General features: G+C 42.0%; 1 long non-coding RNA gene across 3 annotated transcripts in view; it reads right to left on the reverse strand.

The window, feature by feature from the left end:
- Window positions 1-6,978, reverse strand: part of LOC308582719 — a 45,218-nt gene extending 38,240 nt beyond the window's left edge. Inside the window, exons 1-2 of one of the 3 annotated variants that reach the window (XR_014005798.1) lie at window positions 6,842-6,978; window positions 5,554-5,801 (exon numbers count right to left, since the gene is read on the reverse strand). This is a non-coding gene — a long non-coding RNA (uncharacterized lncRNA). The other 2 variants (XR_014005799.1, XR_014005800.1) reach the window with 2 other exon arrangements.
- Window positions 6,979-7,224: the final 246 nt, after the last annotated feature.

Consider the following 7,224-nt stretch of genomic DNA (forward strand, 5'->3'; position numbering starts at 1 on the left):
ACAACATATTTGCAGAAACAAAAAACAAAAAAAAATGGACTCACTGGCAGGATTTAAATACTGTAAACATTTACAATTTTATTTACAGAGAACAAGAAATATAAAAATGGGAAAACATAGTATCATATATAAGCAGTAGACTGTACCATTTGATGTAACAAACCAGAAATGGAAGTTGAGGGAAGTTAACAGGGAGGGGGGGACTTGGATATTTGTTGCAAGAAAGAAAATCAATAAAAACTATTTAAAACAACAACAAAAATAAAATAATAATAATAATAATAATAATAATAATAATAATAATAATAATAATAATAGTCTTAAGGGAACTACCCCCACCCCTGCAAGCCTACACACAGCCGAAGGAAGACTGAACATGCTTGGTAGCCACAGAACATTGAGAATCACTTGGAAAAGAAAACTGGAACACTAGAAGGAGGATGGATAGAATGGAGCACCTTAGTGGAAAGCTTGGCCGTTGCCTGGCTGGCAGCGAGAATACACTGCATCGTTTTGTTGCCAGTCCCACATGTCTTCTAAAAATAAACAGCCTTGGTGAACCTGCTGTAAACAAAATTACTTTTTCAAGGGAATTAGGGCCATATAACTTTGCTTTCTGACCAAGCCATTAAATCAGTTGTCAGGAAATTTCATAATAAGTCGGTTTGTGGTCAGATTTCATTGACTTCACTGTTGTTCCCATAACGCAAGAACAAGTGACTTCATTCAACAAAGCAACACCCCAGGGGAGTGAATTTGATTATCAAGGTTAATAAATTCTGCGGCACAATAAGCCCAGAAATCGTTCTGCAGTCAGAGGCCAAGAATAATGCTGCAGCCCTGATTTAGGGTGAAAACTCTGCTGCTACACAGTTTTCATTCATTTTGGCAAAGCTTATTTGTGCCACTTGTAAAAAGCCTTATTGGAATGAATGTGAAAGTTGCATAGCGGAAACACTTGTAAATTTTGTCCCTCTTGATTCAACATACATCCCGCAAAAAAAGAAAGAAAGAAGGATTAGGCTTGATTCATATGTCCAGCTGAATAGTGGGTGGCAACTGGAAACAAGAATGCTGATAAGCAGATCTTTGGGAGGAGTCCTGAGAATTTCAAGTCTCAGCAAGACAAACTATGGAAAAACAGAGTGTTAGCCTTTTACTTTTTTATTTGCATCATATACCACTTTTTCCCCTACCAAAAAAATGTTATCAAAGCAGCCAACAGTTTAAAACACACCTAATCTGTCAAACAACATGGGGCCATAGTTAACCTATGGAATTCACTGCCACAAGATGTGGCGATGGTCACCAACTTTAAAAGGAGATTGAACCAAGACTGGATAGGCCTATTCATTGGTACTAGTCATGGTAGCTACTGTATATGCTACCTCCAAGACCTATGGCACTATGCATCTAAATACAGTGGTACCTCGGGTTACAGACGCTTCAGGTTACAGACTCTGCCAACCCAGAAATAGTACCTCGGGTAAGAACTTTGCTTTAGGATGAGAACAGAAATCGTGCGGCGGTAGCGGGAGGCTCCATTAGCTAAAGTGGTACCTCAGGTTAAGAACAGTTTCAGGTTAAGAACGGACCTCCGGAACGAATTAAGTTCTTACCCTGAGGTACCACTGTATTCATTGCGTCAGAGTAGCTGTGGGAGGATTCCTGCTCTCATGATTAGTTTGTGGACATCAGGTTGGCTATAAAGGGGAACAGGATACTAGGCTAGACAGGTCATTGGTCTGATCCAGCAGGGCAATTATTATGTTTTTATGGGCCCCATCATCCATAGCACAAATAGCTGCCATAGCAGGGTGGCTCCTGACGCTTATAAACCAGGCCTTAAAATCATTCCCTCTAACAGCAAAGCAGTCACACTCGAGAGCAAAGCAGTCATGCAAAATATTCAGCCCCGTGTCTCTACCCACCAGATAACTTATAATAAAAGTAATTTTTCATATCTACCTGACCTGTCTATTTTTGTGCTTTTGCAAATGGTATTTGGTAGGGAGTCTCAAGCTCAGTGGTAGAGCATCTGCTTTGCCTGCAAAAAGGCCTCAGGTTCAATCTCCAGCACCTCCAGGTAGGGCTGTGAACATCCTCTCTCTGAAACCCTGGAGATCTGTTGCCAATATTGACAATATTGAGCTAGAGTTGGAGCAGTGGCCTGACTTGCTATGTGGTTTCCTATGTTCCTAAGTGACACCTTTTTGGGTGGTGCTGACTTTATGACAAAGCACGTCTCCAAAAATTATGCTGACGTGCTCATATTCAATGTAAACACTCAGCTAGCAAAAAGAAAACATCAAAATGGATAAGTTAGCATTGCCCTGCACGTGGTAATAAGAACACAAAAATAAGAGCTCACTTATATTCTTTACACTGCCCCAGACCTTTAACCATATCACATCAGATGTCTTTATGAAAGAAAACAATACAATAAATAAGAAAACATCACCCGCATGATGCTGATTAAGAACGGAGGCACCCCATACAGCAAGCTACATGGTGGAATCCTTTTTATTTTGATGGCACTGTTTCACTGTCTATCATAAACTTAGCGAAGCAGGCTTTCTCTATCCAGCTCTCCTTTTATTGGGCATAAATCACTCCTGACAGGAAGTTTTATGCCTAAATCCGTTTACTGTCCTTGTTGGTAGTCTTTAAATTAATATTTATAAGCTGAGAGAGACCTAAAAGGATGCAGCACTAAAATACCTAAATGCTTCAGTTTGGCTTGAACTGATTTTCGCCCTTCTTGACCACTGACATTCCTTAATTACCAGTGACCCAGGCACACATTGTCTCTGCTCTCTCAAGCTCACAAATCACTGCCTTTGATGGTATTGTGCCTGACAAAAGGGGCGGATCAAGCAGAATCTGTTTGCCTGATATATTGGACAAACAGGCAGAGGTTCAAGGGAAAAAGGAGATACAAAAGGAAATCACCTAGATTATAAAAGAAGCAACTAAAACAGTGGATCAATTTGTCTTGGGTATGGAAAGTGATCCACACTGGAAGATCAGAACATATTACATTTGTAAAATAACAGCAAGTTTCAGGCCACACTCCATCTTGATCAGCTGTATAAGCATAACTGGTTGGTTAGCATCTTAAAATGTATTTTAGTCAGACACTTCCTTCAAGAGGTTAGGATAGCATACATAGTTTTTCCCTCTCCATCTCAGAAAACCTGGGAAGAATCACATTTATGTGACTCTTATGATCAGAAGCAGACCAAGACATTTTTCTGCCAGAGACAGAATAGTAAATGTCACCCCTGTCCCCAAATCAGGGTGCAGAATACCCCACAGAAAATCACATAGGTGCTTCCTGGTGTCTACTGCAATAACAAGGTTAATTAATCAACAAACTTGCCCTTTCCTGACATCCAAAATCAGCCACCTCACACTTCCCAATGGTAGGGCCGGCCCTTCTTAAGATGTGCTGTTATTCTGTGTTGCATACCTCAAGCAGCAGTGCTGCTGCTATGCAGCTTCAATCTATCCTAATACTGTGAATTCAAAACATTCTTTCCCCTGTGCTTATCACCACTGTAAGGACATTTCTGTGCCCTGCACATAGGGTGAATAATATTTCCACCAGCCCACAAACTGTGATCATTAATATCTCTCTTTTAATCTTTGCAGATAGGATATTCTCATTACTCATAGGCTCATTATGTGTCCTGTGTGACATCCATGGAGCCATAGATCAGCATATCAGCAGTCCTCACATTATCTGAGCATTTTGCACGTTGCCCAAGCTGCTTAGATAACTATAGTTGGACTTGTGTCACTTGGATAAACACCCCAAATCAAATTCATATCATGTAAATACACAGAACTGATCAAATCCAAAGTTCACTCTAAATATTTGTTTCAGCATTAATTGTGTTAAATAAAACTGTTCCTTAAAGATGAATGAATTGGTTTATCATATTCAGGCTTATGTTGGTAGCTTCTCCACATTAACATTATTTCTCACTTTCAAAAAAAATTCTACAGTATTTGCTCAAAGCAATTTTTTCTTTTATTAAAAAAAGAGCCCTGAGCCTGGTGTTTAAAAAGAGCTCCAGTGCACTTGGATAATGGGATGCTTTTCTGTACTACAGAAATGAGATGTTTTGGATTCCCCCGCCCCCAATACAGGTTTCTATATCACATGCAAAACAGAATAAAAAATAGCTTCTTTCCTGCCCTCTGCGCCTACCAATAGTTCTCATTTGAAGATGTTACTTTCATGAAGTAACTTTACTTAGCAACATGAAAGAGCACATTTGGAAATATAAGAAATGCTAATAGAAATCACAAAATTAAAAATAGCGATGCTCAGAACACCCCATGCCAACACCCCATGCAAAACACCTCTCCAAAACAAATAACCAGGCAAAAAAGGAGACACCCTCCCCATGCCCCATAATAAACAGGCACTTTTTGGGGGTCCCCAATATGACATCCCTCTAAGGGAACTTTTGTAGCACCTAGAAGGATGTCATATTGGGGACCCCAGTTGAAGAACTTCACAAATTCTTAAATTCCATATTGTGTGAGATATGCCTTCCAAATCGATGGCTAGTCTTGTTGGTGCAGGAAAAAAATATATAAAGGAGAATTTCTGGATGCCAAGATCAAAGCTTGGGGCAAGTACTCCTTGGTGAGAGAAACCCAGCAGAGATTTAAATTCATAAAATATACAGCAAAGGAAAGCATGGAGACACAGACCGTTAGACCTTTAAAATAAGTCCCTTTAAGTAAGTTCAAAAATGTCCCCTTTAAAAAGGTTTCTTCCCAAAGTTTCCCTTTTCCCCCAGCATAAGAAAAGAACACACTTTTGGTTAAGTTAAAAAAAATGGTTTGCTTACAAACCCTTCAAAGGTCAGTGTCAGGGAACTGACATCGGAGCTAGAGGCGGAGGGGAGGCTCTCAAATGATGCTGGAGAAGGGCCCAGCAGGGAGAAAGGCAGCTCAGCAGATGGGGAAACAAATCAGCGCTACACCAGGGATAAAGGGGGGCAGATGGGGGAATCGGCGAGAGTGCTCCAGGACTCTTCACCAGCGGGGAGAGTACGGGCCCTCCGCTACCCACGCCCACACTGCGCAGAAGACTTCCGCGCAGGGAGAGTAGGAGGAGACTGGGCGTCAAACAACTTTTATGTTGGAAAAGGTTTAAGAAACGCCCACTGACGGATTCTGCTAGCGACTGAGGCAGCCACGAAGTGAAGGGCTGTCCAGACAGAAAAGTCCAACAAGACAACATAGCCAGGAAAGGCGGCAACTTACGCACGAGCAACCCATACTCATTACAGTCAGGTTCAAGTGCTTCACAGAAGTTGCACAGGCAATAAAACTTAGGTTAGTTATAAAGTGGTAAAAGTTCCTAGATTGTTGGTATAGGAACCGAAGAGAGGTTAGATGGAGCACCTCAGAGCTCCTCAGACACAGAAGTTCACATGTAGACTGCGGGTTGGAACAATAGGCTCAAAAACCTAGGTGAGGGGAAGTGGACATAGCCTGGCAGGACTGCTTAAGATATGGTCAAAAACTCACCACACATTAGACTTCTGGCGCTGGCAGTTTTTACTGCATCCTCATTTGGCTGCCCTCAAAATTTCAGGGCCATCAAGGGTAGGCATTTCTGGTGAGCCCCACTTTCCTGCAAGGGGCCTACTCTCAAAGCCTTGAGGCCTACTGCTGCTCTTCCTTGCTGTCATGGGCGACTCACTTGCCTTCTCTGAGCCTTAGAGACTAAGCTGCTTCCTTCACACCTCTTGCACTTGTTTCTGGACACCTTGGGCCTACAGGGAGAGGGCAGGAAAATGGGCAGTTTTTAGCTACTTCAGAAGTTCATTTCTCTAGGAAGATGTAAGAGCACCAAAGTCAGAAGCAAGGCGTTATAGCGTACCCATTCAGGGATTCTCAACTACTGCCTCCCAAAACGCTGGAGCCGAACAACATCTTACCCTATTGTGGCACCGAGTTCAGAGTTGAGAGTGTTTCTGACACCATGGCTCAGGACCACAATATCTCAAGGACCACCTCTCTCCATATGAAGCTACCTGGACCCTGAAATCAGGTAGGATCTGATACAAATGTAGTGCTCAAATCCAAATTGTCTTTCCTGTTGTTTTTTTAAAAAAATAACCCACCCTCCCTAAACCTTCATTTATTTTCCATTTCCTCATCTTCAGGCCCATCAGAGCAATTAATTCTCCCCTCTGGCTAAACTCAAAGGAATGCAATTCTTTCTTAACATGTTTTGAAGTAAATCAATATTGGTCCCAGAAACAGGGGGCAGCTACACAGAGTGTCAAGACACACTTCTTTCTACCCAGGGGGGGTGGGGAAGTACAGTATTTGCTGCCATCGGAAGAGCCCCATGAATTTCTATACTGCTTAATATTTTTAAAACATCTCTAAGTGGTATACAAAAAAACGGAAGCGCCAACAGACAACTTAAATGAAATATTACAAAGATACACAGCTACATATAAAAATGTTATATTAATGCAAAGTTACTAACATATGCAAATCAATATTAATTCATTTTCCTTCTGGTACTCCCTCCCTCTCAGCCTCTGACGTCTCACCCAGGGTCCAAACAAACTCTCAACTCACCCACAAATGTCTCACAAGAGGAGTTCCTGGAAAACAGCAGACATCACCCTAATATCTCACTGTATAGACTTGCTTTTTATGGGCAGGCCCAAGGTGAATGGTACTTCCTCAGGCTGCACGCAGCTGTGCCCCATTCAGCTGTACTCTCCACACCCTAATCCAGGTTTGTTGAGTTCTCCAGGGGGTCCAAAGGATGGGGAAAGGGCCACCCTCCACTCACAGCTCTTTCTTCACCCTCTGTCCTCTCCTCCTTCTCCAGCCGCCATCATGTAGGTCACTAGTTGCCTGAACACACATACAAGGTATGTCTGTCCCTGGGTGTGCTTTGTTTAAAGTGATAACGGAGAAATGAAACAGCTGCCCAAGAAGCATAAATGTACCCTGTTTGTATTCCAGCTAAATACAAGTTGAGTTTTGTTTGTGATCAGGAAGTCACATTATCCACTTCCCCTGAACTAGATCTGACTCATGGCCTACTCTGCCGTTGTGTCAATGTGGTGTTATGAATAGGCCTTGAGAAAGCAAAACAAATGGATAAAATTAAAATCACTAGCACCTGCTTGCAATGTTTCTCTCCCTCTCTCTTTGCTTTTTTCCTTCTTG

Source organism: Podarcis bocagei (genome assembly GCF_964188305.1).
Source record: "Podarcis bocagei genome assembly, chromosome: 3".
Lineage (NCBI taxonomy): Eukaryota > Metazoa > Chordata > Lepidosauria > Squamata > Lacertidae > Podarcis > Podarcis bocagei.